General features: G+C 44.8%; 1 protein-coding gene across 2 annotated transcripts in view; it reads left to right on the top strand.

The window, feature by feature from the left end:
• Positions 1–25874, top strand: part of SHC3 (SHC adaptor protein 3) — a 189475-nt gene that overhangs the window by 79719 nt on the left and 83882 nt on the right. The window lies entirely within an intron of this gene.

Here is a 25874-nt window from a genome sequence, read left to right as displayed (position 1 = left end):
CACATTCAAGAAGTTTATTAACCCTTCAGGTGCTTCACAGCAGCAGAAGCAACATGGAAGGAAAAAATGAACATTTAACTTTTTAGTCACAAAAATGATGTTTTAGCAACAATTTTTTTATTTTCCCAAGGGTAAAAGGAGAAACTGGACCACGAACGTTGTTGTACAATTTGTCCTGAGTACGCTGATACCCCATATATGGGGGGGAACCACTGTTTGGGCGCACAACAGGGCTCGGAAGGGAAGGAGCGCCATTTGACTTTTTCAATGAAAAATTGGCTCCAATCTTTAGCGGACACCATGTCGCGTTTGGAGAGCCCCTGTGTGCCTAAACATTGGAGCTCCCCCACAAGTGACCCCATTTTGGAAACTATACCCCCCAAGGAGCTTACCTAGATGCATAGTGAGCACTTTGAACCCCCAGGTGCTTCACAAATTGATCCTTAAAATGAAAAAGTACTTTTTTTTCACAAAAAAATTCTTTAAGCCTCAATTTTTTCATTTTTACATGGGCAACAGGATGAAATGGATCCTAAAATGTGTTGGGCAATTTCTCCTGAGTACACCGATACCTCATATGTGGTCACAAACCACTGTTTGTGCACATGGCAAGGCTCGGAAAGTAAGGAGCACCATTTGACTTTTGAATGAAAAATTAGCTCCAATCGTTAGCGGACACCATGTCACGTTTGGAGAGCCCCTGTGTGCCTAAGCATTGGAGCTCCCCCACAAGTGACCTCATTTTGGAAACTAGACCCCCCAAGGAAGTTATCTAGATGCATAGTGAACACTTTGAACCCCAAGGTGCTTCACAAATTGATCCGTAAAAATGAAAAAGTACTTTTTTTTCACAAAAAATTTATTTTAGCCTCAATTTGTTCATTTCCACATGGGCAACAGGATAAAAAGAATCCTAAAATTTATTGGGCAATTTCTCCTGAGTACACTGATAGTTCACATGTGGGGGTAAATGTTATGATCCGGTGACCTTGGAGCCGCATGAAAACTTTCTCTGGAGTCGGTGGAACCTGTACTGACCGCAAATCCTGAACTAACACCGCAACTAGAAGTAGCCATGGGGTATGCCTAACAAACCCTAGACACCTCGACACAGCCGGAGGACTAAATACCCCTATAGATGGAAATAGGAATGCTATCTTGCCTCAGAGCAGACCCCCAAAGGATAGGCAGCCCCCCACGAATAATGACTGTGAGTAGGAGAAGAATAGACACACGCAGGTAGAAAACAGGATTTAGCAAAAGAGGCCACTCTAGCTAAATAGGAAAGGATAGGACAGATTACTAGGCGGTCAGTATTAAAACCCTTCCAAAAATATCCACAACAGATAATACAAAAAGTTCCACAATCTAACTAAAGACATGGAATGTATATCTGCCACTCCAGAGAATCCAGCAAGACTGAGAAAATACTGACACAATCTAATCTGGACAAGAAAATACAAAGAATAGCACTGAATTGTGAAGCACAGAGCATGTGTGCCACAGGAAAAAAAAACCAGACACTTATCTTTGCTGATTTGGCAGAAAGACAGGAGGAACCAGGAGAGGTCCAACACCTCCCAACAACAATTGACAACTGGCAAGGACTAATGAATCCTGCACACCTAAATACCCCAGTCAGAACTGCGATCAGCAGACACACCTGACCAGTACTGCAACCCAGGGACAACTGCATTACCACCTACTACCACCGGAGGGAACCCAAAAGCAGAATTCACAACAGTACCCTCCCCTTGAGGAGGGGTCACCGAACCCTCACCAGCGCCCCCAGGCCGATCAGGACGAGCCAGATGAAAGGCACGGACCAAATCAGCAGCATGGACATCAGAAGCAAAAACCCAAGAATTATCCTCCTGGCCATAACCCTTCCATTTGACAAGGTACTGAAGCCTCCGCCTCGAAAAACGAGAATCCAAAATCTTCTCAACCACATACTCCAACTCCCCATCAACCAAAACAGGGGCCGGAGGATCAACAGAGGGAACAACGGGCACCACATATTTCCGCAATAAAGATCTATGGAAGACATTATGGATAGCAAAAGAGGCCGGAAGCGCCAATCAAAAAGACACCGGATTAATAATCTCAGAAATCCTATAAGGACCAATAAACCGAGGCTTAAACTTAGGGGAAGAGACCTTCATAGGAACATGACGGGAAGACAACCAAACCAAATCCCCAACCCGAAGTCGGGAACCAACACACCGACGACGGTTAGCAAAACGTTGAGCCTCCTCCTGAGACAACACCAAATTGTCCACCACATGAGCCCAAATCTGCTGCAACCTGTCAACCACAGAATCCACACCAGGACAGTCAGAAGGCTCAACCTGCCCAGAAGAAAAACGAGGATGAAAACCAAAATTACAAAAAAAAGGCGAAACCAAAGTAGCCGAACTAGCCCGATTATTAAGGGCAAACTCGGCCAATGGCAAAAAGGCCACCCAATCATCCTGATCGGCAGACACAAAGCATTTCAAATAAGTCTCCAAAATCTGATTAGTTCGTTCGGTCTGGCCATTTTTCTGAGGATGAAATGCAGAAGAAAAAGACAAATCAATGCCCAGCCTAGCACAAAAGGCCCGCCAAAACCTAGAAACAAACTGGGAACCTCTGTCGGACACAATATTCTCCGGAATACCATGCAAACGAACCACATGCTGAAAAAACAACGGAACCAACTCTGAAGAGGAAGTCAATTTAGGCAAAGGCACCAAATGGACCATCTTAGAAAACCGGTCACAAACAACCCAGATAACCGACATCCTCTGGGAAACCGGAAGATCAGAAATAAAATCCATAGAAATATGCGTCCAGGGCCTCTCAGGGACCAGCAATGGCAAAAGTAACCCACTAGCATGGGAACAACAAGGCTTGGCTCGCACACAAGTCCCACAGGACTGCACAAAAGAACGCACATCCCGTGACAATGAAGGCCACCAAAAGGACCTACCAACCAAATCTCTGGTACCAAAAATACCAGGATGACCAGCCAACACAGAGCAGTGAACCTCAGAAATCACTCTACTAGTCCATCTGTCAGGAACAAACAATTTCCCCACAGGACAGCGGTCAGGTCTATCAGCCTGAAATTCCTGAAGAACCCGCTGTAAATCAGGGGAAATGGCAGAAAGGACCACCCCTCCTTTCAGAATGCCGACCGGTTCAAGGACCTCAGGAGAATCAGGCAAAAAACTCCTAGAAAGGGCATCAGCCTTAATATTCTTAGAACCCGGAAGATACGAAACCACGAAATCAAAACGGGAAAAAAACAAGGGCCATCGAGCCTGTCTAGGACTCAGCCGTTTGGCAGACTCGAGGTAAATCAAATTCTTATGATCGGTCAGGACCACAATACGGTGCTTAGCTCCCTCAAGCCAATGTCGCCACTCCTCAAACGCCCACTTCATAGCCAACAACTCCCGATTGCCGACATCATAATTGCGTTCAGCAGGCGAAAACTTGCGGGAGAAGAAGGCACACGGTTTCATCAAAGAACCAACAGACTCCCTCTGAGACAAAACGGCCCCTGCCCCAATCTCAGAAGCATCAATCTCAACCTGAAACGGAAGAGAAACATCTGGTTGGCGCAACACCGGAGCAGAAGTAAATCGGCGTTTAAGCTCCTGAAAGGCAGAGACAGCCGCAGAGGACCAATTAGCCACATCAGCGCCTTTTTTCGTCAAATCAGTCAAGGGTTTAACCACGCTGGAGTAGTTAGCAATGAACCGGCGATAAAAATTTGCAAAACCCAAAAATTTCTGAAGGCTCTTCACGGATGTGGGTTGAATCCAATCATGAATGGCCTGAACCTTAACCAGATCCATCTCCATAGATGAGGGAGAAAAAATAAAGCCCAAAAAAGAAACCTTCTGCACCCCAAAGAGACACTTAGACCCCTTCACAAACAAAGCATTGTCACGAAGGATCTGAAATACCATCCTGACCTGTTCCACATGAGACTTCCAATCATCGGAAAAAATCAAGATATCGTCCAAATATACAATCAAGAATTTATCAATATAAGTCCGGAAGATATCATGCATGAAGGATTAAAATACAGATGGAGCGTTAGTGAGCCCGAATGGCATCACAAGGTATTCAAAATGGCCTTCGGGCGTATTAAACGCAGTTTTCCATTCATCACCCTGCTTAATACGAACAAGATTATATGCCCCCCGAAGGTCAATCTTCGTAAACCAACTAGCCCCCTTAATCCTAGCAAACAAATCGGAAAGCAAAGGTAAAGGGTATTGAAACTTGACCGTGATCTTATTCAAGAGGCGATAATCAATACAAGGTCTCAAGGAGCCATCCTTCTTAGCAACAAAAAAAAACCTGCTCCCAACGGTGAAGAAGATGGCCGAATATGCCCTTTCTCCAAAGACTCCTTAGCATAACTCCGCATGGTGGTATATTCAGGCACAGACAGGTTGAAAAGTCGGCCCTTAGGAAACTTACTGCCTGGAATCAAGTCAATCGCACAATCACAGTCACTGTGCGGTGGAAGGGAACTGGACTTGGGCTCATCGAATACATCCTGAAAATCAGACAAAAACTCTGGAATTTCAGAAGAGGAAGAAGAGGAGATTGACATCAAAGGAACATCATTATGAACCCCCTGACAACCCCAACTAGTCACAGACATAGATTTCCAATCCAACACAGGATTATGTACCTGCAACCACGGGAATCCCAGCACGATAACATCATGCAAATTATGCAACACCAGAAATCGACAATCTTCCTGATGGGTTGGCGCCATGTGCATGGTCACTTGTGTCCAAAACTGGGGCTTATTTTTAGCCAAAGGTGTAGCATCAATCCCCCTTAAAGGAATAGGATTCTGCAAAGGCTGCAAGGGAAAACCACAATGCCTGGCAAACTCAAAATCCATTAAGTTCAAGGCGGCGCCTGAATCCACAAACGCCATAACTAGTGTTGAGCGATACCGTCCGATACTTGAAAGTATCGGTATCGGATAGTATCGGCCGATACCCGAAAAGTATCGGATATCGCCGATACCGATACCCGATACCAATACAAGTCAATGGGACACCAAGTATCGGAAGGTATCCTGTATGGTTCCCAGGGTCTGAAGGAGGGGAAACTCTTCTTCAGGCCCTGGGATCCATATTAATGTGTAAAATAAAGAATAAAAATAAAAAATATTGATATACTCACCTCTCCGACACAGCCTGGACCTTACTGTTGTGAATTTGCTTTTTGCTCCCTCTAGTGGTTACTAGTTTTTTGACTCTGGTTTTTCTGTCATTCCTTTTATCCGCACCTGGGTCGTTAGTTAGGGGTGTTGCTATATAAGCTCCCTGGACCTTCAGTTCAATGCCTGGCAACGTAGTTATCAGAGCTAGTCTGCTGTGCTCTTGTCTACTGATCCTGGTTCCAGTTATATCAGCTAAGTCTGCCTTTTGCTTTTTGCTATTTGTTTTGGTTTTGTATTTTTGTCCAGCTTGTTCCAAATCTATATCCTGACCTTTGCTGGAAGCTCTAGGGGGCTGGTGTTCTCCCCCCGGACCGTTAGACGGTTCGGGGGTTCTTGAATTTCCAGTGTGGATTTTGATAGGGGTTTTGTTGACCATATAAGTTACCTTTCTTTATTCTGCTATCAGTAAGCGGGCCTCTCTGTGCTAAACCTGGTTCATTTCTGTGTTTGTCATTTCCTCTTACCTCACCGTCATTATTTGTGGGGGGCTTCTATCCAGCTTTGGGGTCCCCTTCTCTGGAGGCAAGAAAGGTCTTTGTTTTCCTCTACTAGGGGTAGCTAGATTCTCCGGCTGGCGCGTGTCATCTAGAATCAACGTAGGAATGATCCCCGGCTACTTCTAGTGTTGGCGTTAGGAGTAGATATATGGTCAACCCAGTTACCACTGCCCTATGAGCTGGATTTTTGTATTCTGCAGACTTCCACGTTCCTCTGAGACCCTCGCCATTGGGGTCATAACAGTTTGCCAGGCCAGTATTAAATGTTTAATGCATTGCAGAAGAGGGATTATAAGAAAGAAGATTCTGAGTTTTTTTTTTCTCCTTCCCCTTTACCTCAGAGTGGCTATGCTTGCTGCAGACATGAATGTCCAGACCTTGATTACAAGTGTGGACCAGCTGGCTACTCGTGTGCAGGGCATACAAGACTATGTTATCAGAAATCCTAGGTCAGAACCTAAAATACCGATTCCTGAACTGTTTTCCGGAGACAGGTTTAAGTTTAGGAATTTCGTGAATAATTGTAAATTGTTTTTGTCCCTGAGACCCTGTTCATCAGGAGATTCTGCTCAGCAAGTAAAAATTGTTATTTCGTTCTTACGGGGCGACCCTCAGGATTGGGCTTTTTCGCTGGCGCCAGGAGATCTGGCATTGGCTGATCTTGATGCGTTTTTTCTGGCGCTCGGTTTACTTTATGAGGAACCCAATCTTGAGATTCAGGCAGAAAAGGCCTTGCTGTCTATGTCTCAGGGGCAGGACGAGGCTGAAGTGTATTGCCAAAAATTTCGGAAATGGTCCGTGCTGACACATTGGAACGAGTGTGCACTGGCCGCTAATTTTAGAAATGGCCTTTCTGAAGCCATTAAGAATGTTATGGTGGGTTTTCCCATTCCCACAGGTCTGAATGATACTATGGCACTGGCTATTCAAATTGACCGGCGGTTGCGGGAGCGCAAAACCGCAAATTCCCTCATGGTGTTGTCTGAACAGACACCTAATTCGGTGCAATGTGATAGAAAAACCGCAAATTCCCTCATGGTGTTGTCTGAACAGACACCTGATTTAATGCAATGTGATAGAATCCTGACTAGAAATGAGCGGAAAATTCATAGACGCCGGAATGGCTTGTGCTACTACTGTGGTGATTCTACACATGTTATCTCAGCATGCTCTAAACGTATAGCTAAGGTTGTTAGTCCTGTCACCGTTGGTAATTTGCAACCTAAATTTATTCTGTCTGTAACTTTGATTTGCTCACTGTCATCTTATCCTGTCATGGCGTTTGTAGATTCAGGTGCTGCCCTGAGTCTTATGGATCTGTCATTTGCTAAGCGCTGTGGATTTACTCTTGAACCATTAGAAAATCCTATTCCTCTTAGGGGTATTGATGCTACGCCATTGGCAGCAAATAAACCGCAGTATTGGACTCAGGTTACCATGTGCATGACTCCTGAACACCGCGAGGTGATACGTTTCCTGGTTTTACATAAAATGCATGATTTGGTCGTTTTAGGGCTGCCATGGTTACAGACCCATAATCCAGTCCTGGACTGGAAGGCTATGTCAGTCTCAAGTTGGGGCTGTCGTGGTATTCATGAGGATTCCCTGCCTGTGTCTATTGCTTCTTCTATGCCTTCGGAAGTTCCGGAGTATTTGTCTGATTATCAGGATGTCTTCAGTGAGTCTGAGTCCAGTGCACTGCCTCCTCATAGGGACTGTGACTGTGCTATAGATTTGATCCCAGGCAGTAAATTTCCTAAGGGAAGACTGTTTAATCTGTCGGTACCTGAACATACCGCTATGCGTTCATATATCAAGGAGTCTCTGGAAAAAGGACATATTCGTCCGTCTTCTTCCCCTCTTGGTGCGGGATTCTTTTTTGTGGCAAAAAAGGACGGATCTTTGAGACCTTGTATTGATTATCGGCTTTTAAATAAGATCACTGTCAAATTTCAGTATCCTTTACCGCTGTTGTCTGACTTGTTTGCCCGGATTAAGGGTGCCAAGTGGTTCACCAAGATAGACCTTCGTGGTGCGTACAACCTTGTGCGCATTAAGCAAGGTGATGAATGGAAAACCGCATTCAATACGCCCGAAGGTCATTTTGAGTACTTGGTGATGCCTTTTGGGCTTTCCAATGCGCCTTCAGTTTTTCAGTCCTTTATGCATGACATTTTCCGGAAGTATCTGGATAAATTTTTGATTGTTTATCTGGATGATATTTTGGTTTTTTCTGATAATTGGGATTCGCATGTGGAGCAGGTCAGGTTGGTCTTTAAAATTTTGCGTGAAAATTCTTTGTTTGTCAAGGGCTCAAAGTGTCTCTTTGGTGTACAGAAGGTTCCCTTCTTGGGGTTCATTTTTTCCCCTTCTGCTGTGGAGATGGACCCAGTCAAGGTCCGAGCTATTCTTGATTGGACTCAGCCCTCGTCAGTTAAGAGTCTTCAGAAGTTCTTGGGCTTCGCTAACTTCTACCGTCGTTTTATCGCTAATTTTTCTAGCATTGTGAAACCTTTGACGGATATGACCAAGAAGGGCTCCGATGTAGCTAACTGGGCTCCTGCTGCCGTGGAGGCTTTCCAGGAGTTGAAACGCCGGTTTACTTCGGCGCCTGTTTTGTGCCAGCCTGACGTCTCACTTCCCTTTCAGGTTGAGGTGGATGCTTCGGAGATTGGGGCAGGGGCCGTTTTGTCGCAGAGAGGCCCTGGTTGCTCTGTTATGAAGCCTTGTGCCTTTTTCTCTAGGAAATTTTCGCCTGTCGAGCGAAATTATGATGTGGGCAATCGGGAGTTGTTGGCCATGAAATGGGCATTTGAGGAGTGGCATCATTGGCTCGAGGGTGCTAAGCATCGTGTGGTGGTCTTGACTGATCACAAAAATCTGATGTATCTCGAGTCTGCTAAACGCCTTAATCCGAGACAGGCCCGCTGGTCATTGTTTTTCTCCCGCTTTGATTTTGTTGTCTCGTATTTACCAGGTTCAAAGAATGTGAAGGCCGATGCTCTTTCTAGGAGCTTTGTGCCTGATGCTCCTGGAGTCGCTGATCCTGTTGGTATTCTTAAAGATGGAGTTATCTTGTCAGCTATTTCTCCGGATCTGCGACGTGTGTTGCAGAGATTTCAGGCTGATAGGCCTGAGTCTTGTCCACCTGACAGACTGTTTGTCCCGGATAAGTGGACCAGCAGAGTCATTTCCGAGGTTCATTCCTCGGTGTTGGCAGGTCACCCGGGAATTTTTGGCACCAGAGATCTGGTGGCCAGGTCCTTTTGGTGGCCTTCCTTGTCAAGGGATGTGCGGTCATTTGTGCAGTCCTGTGGGACTTGTGCTCGAGCTAAGCCTTGCTGTTCTCGTGCCAGCGGTTTGCTCTTGCCCTTGCCTGTCCCGAAGAGACCTTGGACACATATCTCCATGGATTTCATTTCTGATCTTCCGCTATCTCAGGGCATGTCCGTTATCTGGGTGATATGTGATCGCTTCTCCAAGATGGTCCATTTGGTTCCTTTGCCTAAGCTGCCTTCCTCTTCCGATCTGGTTCCTGTGTTTTTCCAGAACGTGGTTCGTTTGCACGGCATCCCTGAGAATATTGTGTCAGACAGAGGATCCCAGTTCGTTTCCAGGTTCTGGCGATCCTTTTGTAGTAGGATGGGCATTGATTTGTCGTTTTCGTCTGCTTTCCATCCTCAGACTAATGGACAGACGGAGCGAACCAATCAGACTTTGGAGGCTTATTTGAGGTGTTTTGTCTCTGCTGATCAGGACGATTGGGTGACATTCTTGCCGTTGGCTGAGTTTGCCCTTAATAATCGGGCTAGTTCCGCCACCTTGGTTTCGCCTTTTTTCTGCAACTCTGGTTTCCATCCTCGCTTTTCTTCGGGTCATGTGGAGCCTTCTGACTGTCCTGGGGTGGATTCTGTGGTGGATAGGTTGCAGCAGATCTGGAATCATGTGGTGGACAACTTGAAGTTGTCACAGGAGAAGGCTCAGCGCTTTGCCAACCGCCGCCGCGGTGTGGGTCCCCGACTACGCGTTGGGGATTTGGTGTGGCTTTCTTCCCGCTTTGTTCCTATGAAGGTCTCCTCTCCCAAATTTAAACCTCGTTTTATTGGGCCTTACAAGATATTGGAAATCCTTAATCCTGTATCTTTTTGTCTGGATCTTCCTGTGTCGTTTGCTATTCACAATGTATTTCATAGGTCCTTGTTGCGGCGGTACATTGTGCCTGTAGTTCCTTCTGCTGAGCCTCCTGCTCCGGTGTTGGTTGAGGGCGAGTTGGAGTACGTGGTGGAGAAGATCTTGGATTCTCGCCTCTCCAGGCGGAGGCTTCAGTACCTGGTCAAGTGGAAGGGCTATGGTCAGGAGGATAATTCCTGGGTGGTCGCCTCTGATGTTCATGCGGCCGATTTAGTTCGTGCCTTTCATGCCGCTCATCCTGATCACCCTGGTGGTCGTGGTGAGGGTTCGGTGACCCCTCACTAAGGGGGGGGTACTGTTGTGAATTTGCTTTTTGCTCCCTCTAGTGGTTACTAGTTTTTTGACTCTGGTTTTTCTGTCATTCCTTTTATCCGCACCTGGGTCGTTAGTTAGGGGTGTTGCTATATAAGCTCCCTGGACCTTCAGTTCAATGCCTGGCAACGTAGTTATCAGAGCTAGTCTGCTGTGCTCTTGTCTACTGATCCTGGTTCCAGTTATATCAGCTAAGTCTGCCTTTTGCTTTTTGCTATTTGTTTTGGTTTTGTATTTTTGTCCAGCTTGTTCCAAATCTATATCCTGACCTTTGCTGGAAGCTCTAGGGGGCTGGTGTTCTCCCCCCGGACCGTTAGACGGTTCGGGGGTTCTTGAATTTCCAGTGTGGATTTTGATAGGGGTTTTGTTGACCATATAAGTTACCTTTCTTTATTCTGCTATCAGTAAGCGGGCCTCTCTGTGCTAAACCTGGTTCATTTCTGTGTTTGTCATTTCCTCTTACCTCACCGTCATTATTTGTGGGGGGCTTCTATCCAGCTTTGGGGTCCCCTTCTCTGGAGGCAAGAAAGGTCTTTGTTTTCCTCTACTAGGGGTAGCTAGATTCTCCGGCTGGCGCGTGTCATCTAGAATCAACGTAGGAATGATCCCCGGCTACTTCTAGTGTTGGCGTTAGGAGTAGATATATGGTCAACCCAGTTACCACTGCCCTATGAGCTGGATTTTTGTATTCTGCAGACTTCCACGTTCCTCTGAGACCCTCGCCATTGGGGTCATAACACTTACCGATGTAACCGGCAGCTTCCGTTCCTGAGAATGAGCGCTTGAAAGACCTTAGATGACGTCGCGGCTTGTGATTGGTCGCGTGGCGGTCACTCCTCAGCCACCCATAAATAAAGAGGGAAGAGAAGACAAAACAGACTGCAGAAAAAAAAATGGCTCAACACCTTTCTTCCCTTCTTCTGAGATGCATTTAACTCATTATCGGCCAGTTGTACTGTTATGATCCGGTGACCTTGGAGCTGCATGAAAACTTTCTCTGGAGTCGGTGGAACCTGTACTGACCGCAAATCCTGAACTAACACCGCAACTAGAAGTAGCCGTGGGGTGTGCCTAACAAACCCTAGACACCTCGACACAGCCGGAGAACTAAATACCCCTATAGATGGAAACAGGAATGCTATCTTGCCTCAGAGCAGACCCCCAAAGGATAGGCAGCCCCCCACGAATAATGACTGTGAGTAGGAGAAGAATAGACATACGCAGGTAGAAAACAGGATTTAGCAAAAGAGGCCACTCTAGCTAAATAGGAAAGGATAGGACAGATTACTAGGCGGTCAGTATTAAAACCCTTCCAAAAATATCCACAACAGATAATACAAAAAGTTCCACAATTTAACTAAAGACATGGAATGTATATCTGCCACTCCAGAGAATCCAGCAAGACTGAGAAAATACTGACACAATCTAATCTGGACAAGAAAACACAAAGAATAGCACTGAATTGTGAAGCACAGAGCATGTGTGCCACAGGAAAAAAAAACCAGACACTTATCTTTGCTGATTTGGCAGAAAGACAGGAGGAACCAGGAGAGGTCCAACACCTCCCAACAACAATTGACAACTGGCAAGGACTAATGAATCCTGCACACCTAAATACCCCAGTCAGAACTGCAATCAGCAGACACACCTGACCAGGACTGCAACCCAGGGACAACTGCATTACCACCTACTACCACCGGAGGGAACCCAAAAGCAGAATTCACAACAGGTAAACCACTGTTTGGGCACACGGCAGGGCTCGGAAGGGAAGGAGCGCCATTTGACTTTTTGAATGAAAAATTAGATCCAATTGTTAGCGGACACCATGTCGCGTTTGGAGAGCCCCTGTGTGCCTAAACATTGGAGCTCCCCCACATGTGACCCCATTTTGGAAACTAGACCTCCCATGGAACTAATATAGATGTGCGGTTACCACTTTAAACCCCCAAGTGCTTCACAGAAGTTTATAACGCAGAGCCGTGAAAATAAAAAATAATTTTTCTTTCCTCAAAAATTATTTTTTAGCCCGCAATTTTTTATTTTCACAAAAGTAACAGTAGAAATTGGACCCCAAAAGTTGTTGCGCAGTTTGTTGTGAGTACACTGATACCCCATATGTGGGGGTAAACAACTGTTTGGGCACACGTCGGGGCTCGGAAGGGAAGTAGTGACTTTTGAAATGCAGACTTTGATGTAATGGTCTGCGGGCGTCACGTTGCGTTTGCAGAGCCCCTGATGTGCCTAAACAGTAGAAACCCCCCACACGTGACCCCATTTTGGAAACTAGACCCCCCAAGGAACTTATCTAGATATGTGGTGAGCACTTTGAACTCCCAAGTGTTTCATAGAAGTTTACAACGCAGAGCTGTGAAAATAAAAAATAATTTTTCTTTCCTCAAAAATGATGTTTTAGCAAGCAATTTTTTATTTTCACAAGAGTAACAGGAGAAATTGGACCCCAATAGTTGTTGCCCAGTTTGTCTTGAGTACACTGATACCCCATATGTGGGGGTAAACCTTTGTTTTGGCACACGACGGGGCTCGGAAGGGAAGTAGTGATTTTTGAAATGCAGACTTGATGGAATGGTCTGCAGGCGTCACGTTGCATTTGCAGAGCCCCTGATGTGCCTAAACAGTGGAAACCCCCCACAAGTGACCCCATTGTGGAAACTAGACCCCCCCAAGGATCTTATCTAGATATGTGGTGAGCACTTTGAACCCCCAAGTGCTTCACAGAAGTTTACAACGCAGAGCCGTGAAAATAAAAAATAATTTTTCTTTCCTCAAAAATTATGTTTTCGCAAGCAATTTTTTATTTTCACAAGGGTAGCAGGAGAAATTGGACCCCAATAATTGTTGCCCAGTTTGTCCTGAGCATGCTGGTACCCCATGTGTGGGGTAAACCACTATTTTGGGTGCACGTCGGTGCTCGGAAGGGAGGGAGCACCATTTGACTTTTTAAATACAAGATTGACTGGAATCAATGGTGGCGCCATGTTGCGTTTGGAGACCCCTGATGTGCCTAAACAATGGAAACCCCTCAATTCTAATGCCAACACTAACCCCAACACACCCCTAACCCTAACCCCAACTCTAGCCATAACCCTAATCACAACCCTAACCCCAACACATCCCTAACCACAACCCCAACCCCAACACACCTCTAACACTAATCCCAACCCTAACCCCAACACACCCCTAACCATAACCCTAACCACAGCCTAATCTTATCCCTATTTCCAACCCTAGCCCTAATTCCAACCCTAACTCTAATTCCAACCCTAACCCTAAGGCTATGTGCCCACGTTGCGGATTCGTGTGAGATTTTTCCCCACCATTTTTGAAAAATCCGCAGGAAAAAGGCACTGCGTTTTACCTTCGGATTTACTGCGGATTTCCAGTGTTTTTTGTGCGGATTTCACATGCGGATTCCTATTGAGGAACAGGTGTAAAACGCTGTGGAATCTGCACAAAGAATTGACATGCTGCGGAAAATACAGCATAACGTTTCCGCGCTGTATTTTTCGCACCATGGGCACAGCGGATTTGGTTTGCCATAGGTTTACATGGTACTGTAAACCTGATGGAAAACTGCTACGAATCCGCAGCAGCCAATCCGCTGCGGATCCGCAGCCAAATCCGCACCGTGTGCACATACCCTAATTCTAACCCTAACCCTAGTTCTAGCCCTAGCCCTAGTGTAAAAAAAAAATAAAGAAAATAATTTTCTTTATTTTATTATTGTCCCTACCTATGGGGGTGATAAAGGGGGGGGTTATTTATAATTTTTTTTATTTTGATCGCTGTGATAGAACCTATCACAGCGATAAAAATGTACCTGTAACGAATCTGCCGGCCGGCAGATTCGGCGGGCGCACTGCGCATGCGCCCGCCATTTTGGAAGATGGCGGTGCCCATGGAGCACACGGACGGACACGGGAGGGACACCGGAGGTTTGTAAGTATGAGGGGGGAGGATCGGACAGCGGGGGGAGGGATCGGACTGCGGGGGGAGCAGACAGGAGGACGGAGGGGAGCGGAGGACAGCAATTACAGGACGGAGGACCGTGGGGACAAGATCGGTGGCGGGGGGCAGATCGCCATCCCCAGCCATGGCTGATGCTATTGCAGCTTCAGCCATGGCTGGATTGTAATATTTCACCAATTTTCATTGGTGAAATATTACTAGCGCTCTGATTGAAAGTGAAACTGAAACGTCACTTTCAACAGCCAATCAGAGCGATCGTAGCCACGGGGGGGCGAAGCCACCCCCCCCTGGGCTCAAGTACCACTCCCCCTGTCCCCAGGGGTGAACCTAGCCTCTCTGCCGCCTGAGGCGAAGTGCAAAACGGCGCCCCCCCCCTAGTACATTTTTAAAATCGGTAGAACTTAACCTTGTTCATACAGATTTCTTTCTATCCTGTAAACATTTGTGCAATAGTGGTCATTTGAATTTAGAGAAATAGAAAAAATTATGTCCGAACACAAGTACCGTATTTTCCGGCGTATAAGATGACTTTTTAACCCCTGAAAATCATCTCAAATGTCGGGGCTCGTCTTATACGCCGGGTGCCGTGCAGGGAGCGGTCCTGTATGGTTCCCAGGATCTGAGGAGAGGAGATTCTCCTTCAGGCCCTGGGATCCATATTCGTGTAAAAAAAAGAATAAAAATAAAAAATATAGGAAATACTCACCCTCCGACGGCCCGCAGCTCTCAGCGGTGCAAGTGGCGGCCTCCGTTCCTAAGGATGCAATAAGCGAAGGACCTTCGATGACGTCGCGTCATCGAAGGTCCTTTGCTCATTGCATCCTTAGGAACGGAGGCCGGCCCTTGCACTGCTGAGAGCTGCGGGCCATCGGAGGGTGAGTATATCCCATATTTTTTAGTTTTATTCTTTTTTTTTTTTACATTAATATGGATCCCAGGGCCTGAAGGAGAGTCTCCTCTCCTCAGATCCTGGGAACCATCCGCACCGCACACGCCGTATAAGATGACTGGGCGTATAAGATGACCCCCATCTTATACAGCGAGTATATCCCAAACTCCATATTTTATATGGAAAAGTTGGGGGTCGTCTTATACGCCCAGTCGTCTTATACACCAGAAAATATGGTACATCAGCGCCATCACCGTACATACAGGAACCACACAGAAGAATCCAGAACAAGGATTATTAATGGCAATGGCGGGCCTGGCACAAGCATACAGACAGACAATGATGGCTGCAGAGCGGTCCTGTAGCAGGGCCAGACTGGGACAAAAAAGCAGCCCTGCCACACAAACCCCTCCAGCCCACATAACACGTTATAACATGTCCCACCCCAGATTAGTGAATTTTTGCTATGCTTTGTTATGCTCCTCACCACTCTCTTATAGGAGATATTTTAAGAGCCACATGTGAATGGTGCTGCAGTGTGTATGATCGACCACAGCTCCGTTTACATGGTGCTCTTCAAAGCTATATTTCCCAGGATCATCGGGGTCCCCGCAGTAAAATCCACAACAAACAGAAAGTCATCCCCTATCCAGAAGATAGGGGAGAACTTCCAAATTTGAGATAGCTTAAACAGGTTTTTCATGACTTGCGGTATTTTTATTACATTTATAGGAATGTAGAAAATAAAGCAATAATGACAATCCAGTAGTCCAATGCTCGTGCAAACCAGTGTATAAATCAGGCAGGATTTTTTATCAGATAGCACACTGACCGATGTTATACAATGGGGCCACGCAGAGAAACATTTTTTTTCTCAAACTGATCCGGCGTGAGAAATTCAGATCATGCTGCGATTTGGCTCTGCAATTGAATGACTCACCCATTCTAGTCTATGGGTGGGAGAAAAAAATGGATACCTCAGTATAACATGCAATATTTACGGTTACATTACAATTCTATAACATAGGGGACTGTAAATGATCCTGTAAAAGATTAATAACTGCTCAGAAAAAAAACTGACTGCAAACAAAAAACAAGTGAGAAAAAAAATCATCCCATTCTCCTGGATAAAAAGAGATACTTACATATGATGTACAGGGAAATATAGGTATAGTACAATGCCAAAGATTTTACTTCTTACACTACATGAGCGATATCTATTATGAATTCTACAATAGCTCAGAAACTGGCGAATCCACGCAGCGCACAGTGCGAGTCCTGGGAGGATTAGAAAGTCTGTAGTCACAGAGTGAAACACGGTGAGTGTAGCCAGTATAGTCCTCCATACAGTATAATAGGCACCACGTAGTCCTCCATACAGAATTATGGGCACCGCATAGACCTCTATACAGAATTATGGGCACCGCATAGTCCTCTATACAGTATAATGGGCCCACATAATGCTCCATACAGTATAATGGGCCCCATATATTACTCCATACAGTATCATGGGCCCCAAATATTACTTCATACAGTATAATGGGCCCTATATACTCCAGACATAAAAAAAACTAAATACTCACTTCTCCCTGTAGCCTGTTGCTCTGGTCTCCTCAGCGTATTCTGACCTTTTGCACTGCCCGACGCAAAGGATATGCTGTAGTGATGTAATTGCGCCCTCTGCGCTAAGACGTCACAGAGCTCAGACACAGAGGGGGAATGATGGGAGAGGGAGCATCAGCGGGTGGCTCCCTCACTCATCATTTTTTTCAACTGTGTTGGCACTGGTACTGGGGCCCCACGACTTACGAGCCCCATAGCATGCCATGTCCACAACAGTTTGTGGACTCTGGCACTTGCCAACTTGCGCCGAGTGGTGATGTCAGTCCTGATGTGTCATAACTGAGCACCACCAAAAATTAAGAAGTGGGTGAAATGCTTTTAGGACACACACCCTTAAATCAAAGGGATTTACAGTATATATACACACACACAGGGCTCAAGTGTGCAAGACAAGACAGACACACTGCTGTGGATGTGGCACAATTACTTGGGTGCAGTTATCACCATAGACACAGTTTTTTATAGTGCTCAAGTGTGCAACAGAATACAGACTTATAGGACTATATACTAGGGGGCAGACCCATAGCTGCTGTATCACTACACAATTGTATAAGTAGTGTGCAACTCCGAGATCCAATCCTGTGCATGTGAACAGCGCTATACATTACATACACATACATGCACAGTGCAGCAGCAGCATATAGAGATGCCGGGCAGGATGCCAGTGGGAGCAAACATTGCCTACTGTGTGCACACAGGCAGAGACAAGGCTGAGGAGTCTGATGGAGGGAAGCGGTGAACTATGATGGAGTCACGGAGCCGTGGTGCAGCAGAGCATGGGCAGGAGTCAGGAGATGTTTACTTACTGCTCTGCGAGTCCCAGCACACAGCAATGTGTGTCCCCAGGGTCGGGAGACAGGGCACTGCTGCTGGTAAGGTAGCAGTCACGTTAGGTTCCGAGTGCCAGCAAGGCAAGGGTCTGCAGGGATTACAGGGAGAGTCGGCAACAGCACCACGTGTTCTGACCGCCGCTCTGCCGCCCCCTGGCTTGAGGGATGAGCTGCCGCCTGAAGCAAAGTGCTCAACTTGCTTCATGATAGCAGCGCCCCTGCCTGTCCCTGCAGGTCGGGTGAAATTACAGTTAACCCTTTCACCCGGCCTGCAGGAGCGCGATCCGACCATGACGCATATGCTGCGTCACAGGTCGGATTGGCACAGGTTTTCATGACGCATACGCTGCATCAAAGGTCGGGAAGAGGTTAAAGGGAACCTGTCACATCAGATAATGCTATTATCCTAAAGGAAAAGGGTTAATTTGCAAGTTAATAGTGTTATAAATGTGTCAGGTCATATTCGCTATGCTGTCAAGTTTGCTTTGCACTCACTTGTAGGCCGGAAGCCTCTGCTGCATCCACCTCCTTGGCTCCTGGGTCAGCCGCACACACATCAGGGGACACTCGGTTCACTTTAACAAGTTCAACTTTACTGGACAGTTCAATTACATCAGTCTTTAACACACAGTATCGGGCACAGCACCCTCCGGTTCCAGTTCCATCAACACAGTACATTTCAAGCCTTTGCTTACGTTCAACTTGGACTATCCTACGCTTGACCCTCCTGTCAGCCTCAGGGATTTCACGTCTGGCCCCACAACACTCCCGAGATCCTTTACATCTCCCTCTCACGGTTCCTCATCTGCCTTCCTCTGTATGGAAGGGATTAAGTTACACTCAGTGCCTAGTTCTGGCTTTAGGCTCCTGACATTACAGTAAGGTCAGCAGGAAATTTGGTACCACCTTATGTTACCAGAATGATATGTACTCCACTTGCCTCCAGTCTACTGCACCTTAAACTCTCACTTGTCACAATCCTCATATTTTCCTTCCCTAACTAAATCAGGAACAAATTCCCCTTTTTTCCGAACCTTGTCCCTTTCCATTCTGGGCTGGTCCCAAATGTTTATCTGTATCCTATACTATTCCTATCCCTGCCCACTAATAAGGGCCGCCACTGCCTTACCTATCCTAATGTTCCTATTTATCACTACTTAAGAACTAGCCAAGATTCTATACTTTCCCTACCCCTGATCTGAGTGTACTAGAGTTAAATTAAGTGTTGCCTTACACTACCCACACAACAGCATCAGTACGTATAACACTTTGCATTAATCACATTACACTTTACATGTTTCACATTACACAATAAATGCAGTAAAAGCGTTAGTTAATTTTCAAAGTGCGTAAATTGATGTCTTCAGGGGCAGGTACACAACAGTCTCTGTCACACCTCTACGGATACATGAAGCGCAATGACATCATTATACCGCCTACATTATATAGAGGGTACTGGCCAGGGAAAGCTTTATGCTGCAATACTACTATAGTCAATTATATAGGAGGAATGTATGATTGTATATGACAGGCAACGGTGCTGCATTGCCCATTGCTGAGTCTCTACCACCAGTGCTTTGCATTATAATCGGGGCAATCTGGCCATGGGCATTACAGAACCTAGGGACATTGCAGAATTCTCTTTTTGTTACACATGTCTACTTAGACTACACTGCAACATCAATACTTTTTTCCATATATATGGGCGATTCTGTAATATTGCAACAATTTTAAAACTCACATGTGACCAAATGAATACTACGGTAATCTTAGTGCAGCTTGCCAGTCTCTAAAAGTTTTTTTTTTTATCTGAATTTCTTGCATTTATAAGCTGCTATCATGTCCTACCCACCTGCCATTGGTTGACAGTTTTCTACAGATGCACAGTAGTAGGGAGTACAGATGAATGAGCCTTTCAAGCTTCAGGTCAGTTTGGATGTGCGAACATCCCTATGTTCAACAAACATGTTTGCTGAACGGTTTGACGAATATACCCCATTGACTTCAATGGGGGGCAAAACCAAACGCATAGACAACACCTTCCAAAGCTTCCAAAACAGCTAAAATTAGGGGAAGACACCAGGAAAAGTGGCATGAATTGACCCATCGATTGTGATATAAATAAATAATAATTTAAAAAATGACATGGTTCCCCTATATTTTTGAACACCAGCCAGGCAAAACTGGCAAATGCACTGTGGGCCGCAACCCTCAGCTGTCAGCATTAGCAAGGCTGTTTATTAGGAATAGATGGGTCCCCAAGCTGTTTTTTAAATTATTTAAATAAATAATTTTAAAAAATGGCGTGGGGTCCCCCTCATTTGGACAACCAGCCAAGCTAAAGCTGACAGCTGGGGACTGGTATTCTCAGGCTGGTAAGAGGCCATAGATATTGCCCCACCCCAGCCCAAAAATAGCAACCCGTAGCCACCACAGAAAAGGTGCATCTATTAGATGCGCCAATTCGGGTTCTTTGCCCGGCGCTTCCTACTTGCCTTGGGGTGATGGCAAGTGGGGTTCATGTTTGTGGAGTTGATTTCACCTTTGTGTTTTCCAGCCATATCAAGCCCACGGCTTAGTAACGGAGAGGCATCTACAAGATGCCTATCCATTACTAATCCTATATATTGTAAATAAACACACAGCCGCAATAAAGTTCTTTAATTGAAAGAATGACACAGACACCTTTAAGTAATCTAAATTAAACCATACTCAAGTCATCAACCATTCCACTAAAGTCAGGGTCTCCTGTAATAAAACAAAAATAAAAAACAGCTATATCCCTCACCTGTCCGTCGTTCTGTCCCACACCACAATCTATGTCTGGGGATAAACAGTTTTCAACCTGAATGGTGCCAAGATGCGACCGTCCAGGCTGAGAATCACTGAGGAATGAGCTGCTGCAAGCGCAGCATCAATGACTAGCAGTAACGTCATCGAGGTTTCTGCCGGTCATAGAGGCTGCGTTCCCAGCTGGGCCCCTGAACTGCGGTGACGTCGGTTAGATCATCGCTAGCACAGTGAGAAAAAGTGGGAAAAGTTGTTATCCTTGTGTCATCAGTGTGCATCTGTTCGGGACGTTTTGCGGCCCGTGCTGCTACCAGAAACACTGACATCTACAAGAGCCCTTCGTGAACTCAGTAATTTACCAAACTTGGCTGAGTTTTGCCAATTTTTAGCAAAAATGCTCGCTAATCCAAACACGAATCCGAATGTGCAACATTTGTGCTGAATTTGAGATTGGCGAACATTTTCCCAAAAAGTTGGCTCATGTTGAGTAGGGAGAAAGCTGTCAATCAGTGGCACTAGGGCAAAGTAAGGCTATATTTAATATGAAGACTCTTGGCTCATGCTACAACCTTTCAACTGTGACTTTGTCAAAACTGTAGCATCTAAACAAGTAAGTAAAGCACTGCTTTAATCAGGGAGTCTGCCATTACATCACCCTGCCTACAGATAGGACTGCATAAACCTGGTGACAAATTAATTATAATTACTTGTAGACCAGCAAATGTCTTAAAATATCTTCCTGTAAGCATCTGAATGCAAATCATACAACTGCAGAAGAGAGGCGCTTGCTGCCCTTGTCTTTATAAACGCAGCTGTACAGTAGATAGTGTAATTGTCATTTAGGAGTAAGTAGTCCCTGGGTTTAAGTGAATCCCAATCAACTAAAAAGGGTATTTCAGGAGGCTATATTTTCCTGTAACTAGGGATAACATGTCAGATGCAGTTACCGAAGAAATCGGCAATAAAAAAAAATAATTTCAGGTAATATACCCTTCAAAAGTTTTTATGTCTTTATGGTTGTACAGTGTAAAAATATATTTAAAGATAAAAAAATAAAATAAAAGCACAAAACTCAACCACTAGCCCAAGCCATAGCTTCAAGACCCTATTTTAAAGAAGCACTCCTCCCATCAAAGTTTTTATCCTCTTAATATATTGCAATCATCATATTATATAACACTGTATACTTACAATTGCTTATTTTCCCTTTGTTTTTTCATGGCACTGTAACTGCACTTTCAGGGTATGTTCAGGATAAGCTCTCATATGCATATACATTTGAAATAACACACATTCTGGACATAAGAGGACTCCTGGCTCCTAAAATATTTGTGTTTACCTTTGCACTAGAAGTTAAATCTATATGTGTCTATCAGGTTTTGTTTCCCTCCAACTCCTTTCCCTCTCCATAGACTGCAGCAGCTGAAATTTGATCCTTCACTAAATACAGAACTACAGACAGATCTGAGCAGTTTTTGAGAGTGAATGGTCACTACAGGAAACAGTAGAAGTGGTCGATAATTTGGGAAAGAAGCATTTTTCTCTTACAAGATTTATTACAAGGTTTATTTGGTTCACTTGTACTATTGATTTGTGAAAATAATAAAATGAGAGGAGAGGAATAGAAAGGCACCTACTATTATGAGAGCTCTGGGAAACCTAACAGAGTAAAGAGATTCTATGGGTTAATGGTTGGCAGATAATGACTGACATTAACTGGTGTCAGATACCTAATTCTTGTCCCAGCAACTGAAAGCTTGATACAAGTGTTTGAAGAATATTAGAGATATAATTCCATGTCAATCGGCTGTATAGTATGGGGCCTGATCAAACCCTTTCAGCATGTGTATGGCAACATGACACCTGACCAGCTCAACCAAAGAAAATAATTCCCACCCCCCTCTCTAGGGCTGGTATGCAACCTTCTATAGGAAGACCCCCTGTGGATCGAAGCCATGCCCTGTCCCATGCTTGAGTCCTTTGCTCAGCCAGCTAGGATTTCATGAAGGAATTCTGGAAATATTATATGTCCTAGCTGTACACCATATATATTTCTGAGATCCTCAAACCAGGGCAAACATCTGTCAGGGTCTCCAGTCATTCTAACACACACAGTAAGGAAGATACATGGAACAGCCACTAGCCGCTAGGTAGCAAAATTGTGTTTAGTCTCTATGAGTAGCAGGGGCCCGGTCAGATCTGATGGCACAAGAACCACTGCCCTAGGACCACCCATACAGGAGTTATAATACTTCATAGGTTTTGGGAGAGTTATCTCCAAACCTCCAGGGGAGGATATTTAGGTTCAGCCCAGAGGGCAGGAGGCGAAGTGACCCAAAGGGTTAAAGGTTTGTGTGAAGCATTTCCCCTGACTTTTTCTCTGGGAGGTTGTGAGGATATCGTGTGAGGACAAGTCTAACACAGAGAACACCATAAGCCTCCCATGTGGCCGTCCTCCCCTGCAAGCCAGGTCTTTCATCTAACTGGTAACTGACTATATGTTCCTCGTATACCCTTTGTCCTACCAATATTGTATTTGCATATCTGACCATTACATGTGTGAAACCATTGTGTATATATAGTGTATTGTCTAGTGTGACCTTAAATATATAATTTAACCTTGGGCTGCTCTTTTACCTTAATCCACAAACCCATATGCTACTGGGGGCTGGTTTCTGGCCCGATATAACCCTGTTAACGGACCAGGAGTATATCGAATCAGGAACTGGTGGCTGTCCTACCGGGGTGATAAGGTTCTGTTTCACTGGGGCTAGTGAAAGGGGCCTCTCAGCCTGTCATGGTTGTAGGTGAGTGTGGTTCCACGTCAGTGACTGCATGGGCCACCTTCTCTCACTCCCTGTACCTCCCTGGGCCCGTGTGGACAGGGGTGGGTCTGTGTAAAACTGTGCCAAGCTGACCTTATGTGTCCCTAGGGGGTGTGGAATGTCACGTTGGTGCACATGGCGAGGCCGTACCACGTGATCTCTCTGACGTAATTTTGACGTCCGGTGGGGTGGCAAGGTGTGGCTCCCTCAGCGTTTCATCACAAAGTGTTTTACAAAAGCCAAACAGCACTACATTTCTTAACATACTATAACTTTTTCATTTTTGGCAGTAGGTGTGCTTCAGATTCATCGAACATGAGTTTTTTTTAACCCGAACTACTGAATCAATCAATTATGGAATTTTAACATAATGTTCTATCAGAAAACAAATAGGTGAATTATATGGAACGCAAATCCAAGTGCTAAAATTACTTATGTCCTAGTGATAATGTCAGTAGACTTGCAGAATACCAACAGAAATGCAAAACACAAAGCCACTGTCCTTAATGGTCAATAGAAACGACTGGGGAAATATGCAGACAATGAGGAAAGGTAACTAATTTTATCATATGCATGGGGTGTCTTTGTTGTTTTCATGGCATGGCATATGTTGTCCTTAATAAGCTTGCTATGCTCTGGATTTGAGTTTAAAGGGTTTTTTTTAGGGAGGGACATTTTTTAAAGATCTTCAGACTGATTATAAACCAAAAAGCAATACTCACTTCACCGATCCTCCACTGATCCTATCCTAGTACTGTCTGGTTTTCTGCTGCTCTTTACCTCCTGGTTCCCTTATGATGTCTCATGCATAACAGGAACATTTGACCGCTGCAGGCAATCATTGATCTCAGCTATTATCCATGATAGCCAGTGGTTAGCTGCAAGGTCACATGCCCCTGTTACAGGATACCATTGTGGCAGCAGAAACTAGATACCAGGTGGGAAGGGGGCACGGGGGTAGGGATTTGTCAGTGTCAGCATTGGTAAGGTGAGTGTTGCTTCTTTTTCTATTTCTTTTTTTTTTAATTTAATCTAAGCGTTTTGTAGAAAAAAAAATCCTCCTTAGGCACCCCCAGTAATGTAAACAGCATGAAACACCCTCTGTCTCAGTGGCTTCATAATGCATGTGTGACATTATAGCAGTCTGCAGTGTCTAGAATTTGTATTTTGAATGTAATACATATATTATTTATTTTCTTCAGGAATGTCTCATCCAAATACAAGCAGCTTAAGTAAAGCGCCCAAATAATGCCAGCGCTGTCAATCAATAAAGCAGAGGGAGGAGCTGTGTCAGCTGATTGACTGACGGATGGTCAACAAGCACGTCATTAACATATCACTTCAAAGATCTTTTTCTGCAAAACTGATCTGCAGATTTCGGACCTACAGGTAAGCTTCTTCTCCGGAAACTTGTCCTACATGAATATGTGCTTACGTCATAGCGTAACTTTGTTCTGACAAACCTACAGTACTTTAAAAATAAGTTGTACATGCGATGGCCACAGATTGAGCAGTGTCTCATCATAGAGTAGATAGTTGCATGTACTATAGTTACATGCTCCTCTAGAAATACTGCATCCTACATCACGGTTCTGGTACCGTCTGGATCACATAAATTATTTCAAGTGAACCTGTTATGTCTTATGTGTACAAATGCTATTCACCTGCAGATATAGAGAAATCTTTGTTTTGTTATTTAATAATCTTCCAAACAGTTTTTAAAATAATTTCACCTCTCTGGAAAACCCCTTTATAAAAGGGGTTTAGAGGGCAACAGGGTAATGCTTGTGTGCTAACCGGTGTGCGCAAAAAATATATTCGAGACATTGCGGCTGCATGTCTCTCGGCTGTTCGACAGCCGCGACACATACGGGGATTCCCTGTTTGTTACAAGGATGAGATGACATAAGCGTGTATTGGGGAAGAGAACAACCATTTACAGGAAAATTAAGCAGAAGGTGAGCTTTATAATAATTGCAATTTCTTTTATTCCTTTCTAGGTGATATTTGCAGATTCTGGGGAGATCATATCACAGAACATAACTAACAAGTTTGGAAAATCACTCAAGACAGAGTAATTGAGCCTATGATGCTTCTAATAAATACATCCAAACATTAAAAGCTGTCTGTTTTTTTTACTTTTGCGTTTTCCTGGTAAGAGTTGGACCATAGGAAGCAAAGGAATGAGAGGTCTCAGGAGATTAGAAAAAAAATTATAGACAAACATGTCAAAGGTAAAGGTTATAACTTATAAGACCATCTCCAAGTAGCTTGATATTCCTGTGACTACAGTTGCACATATTATTCAGAAATTTAAGATCCATGGGACTATAGCCAACCTCCCTGGATGTGGTTGCAGTAGGAAAATTGATGACAAATCAAAGAGACGGATAATACGAATGGTAACAAAAGAGCCCAGAAAAACTTCTAAACAGATTAAGGTGAACTTCAAGCTCAAGGAACATCAGTGTCAATCGCACCATACGTTGTTGTATAAACCAAAGTGGCCTTCATGGGAGACGACCAAGGAGGACTCATCCAGCCAGACTGGAATTTGTCAAACTACATGTTGACAAGCCACAAAGCTTCTGGGAGAATGTCCTATGGACAGATGAGACAAGAATGTAACTTTTTGGCAAGGCACATCAGCTCTATGTTCACAGATGGAAAAATGAAGCATATCAA

Source organism: Ranitomeya variabilis, chromosome 1, assembly GCF_051348905.1.
Source record: "Ranitomeya variabilis isolate aRanVar5 chromosome 1, aRanVar5.hap1, whole genome shotgun sequence".
NCBI lineage: Eukaryota > Metazoa > Chordata > Amphibia > Anura > Dendrobatidae > Ranitomeya > Ranitomeya variabilis.
The sequence above is the reverse complement of the archived record's forward strand: the minus strand, read 5'-3'. Positions and strand labels throughout refer to the sequence as shown.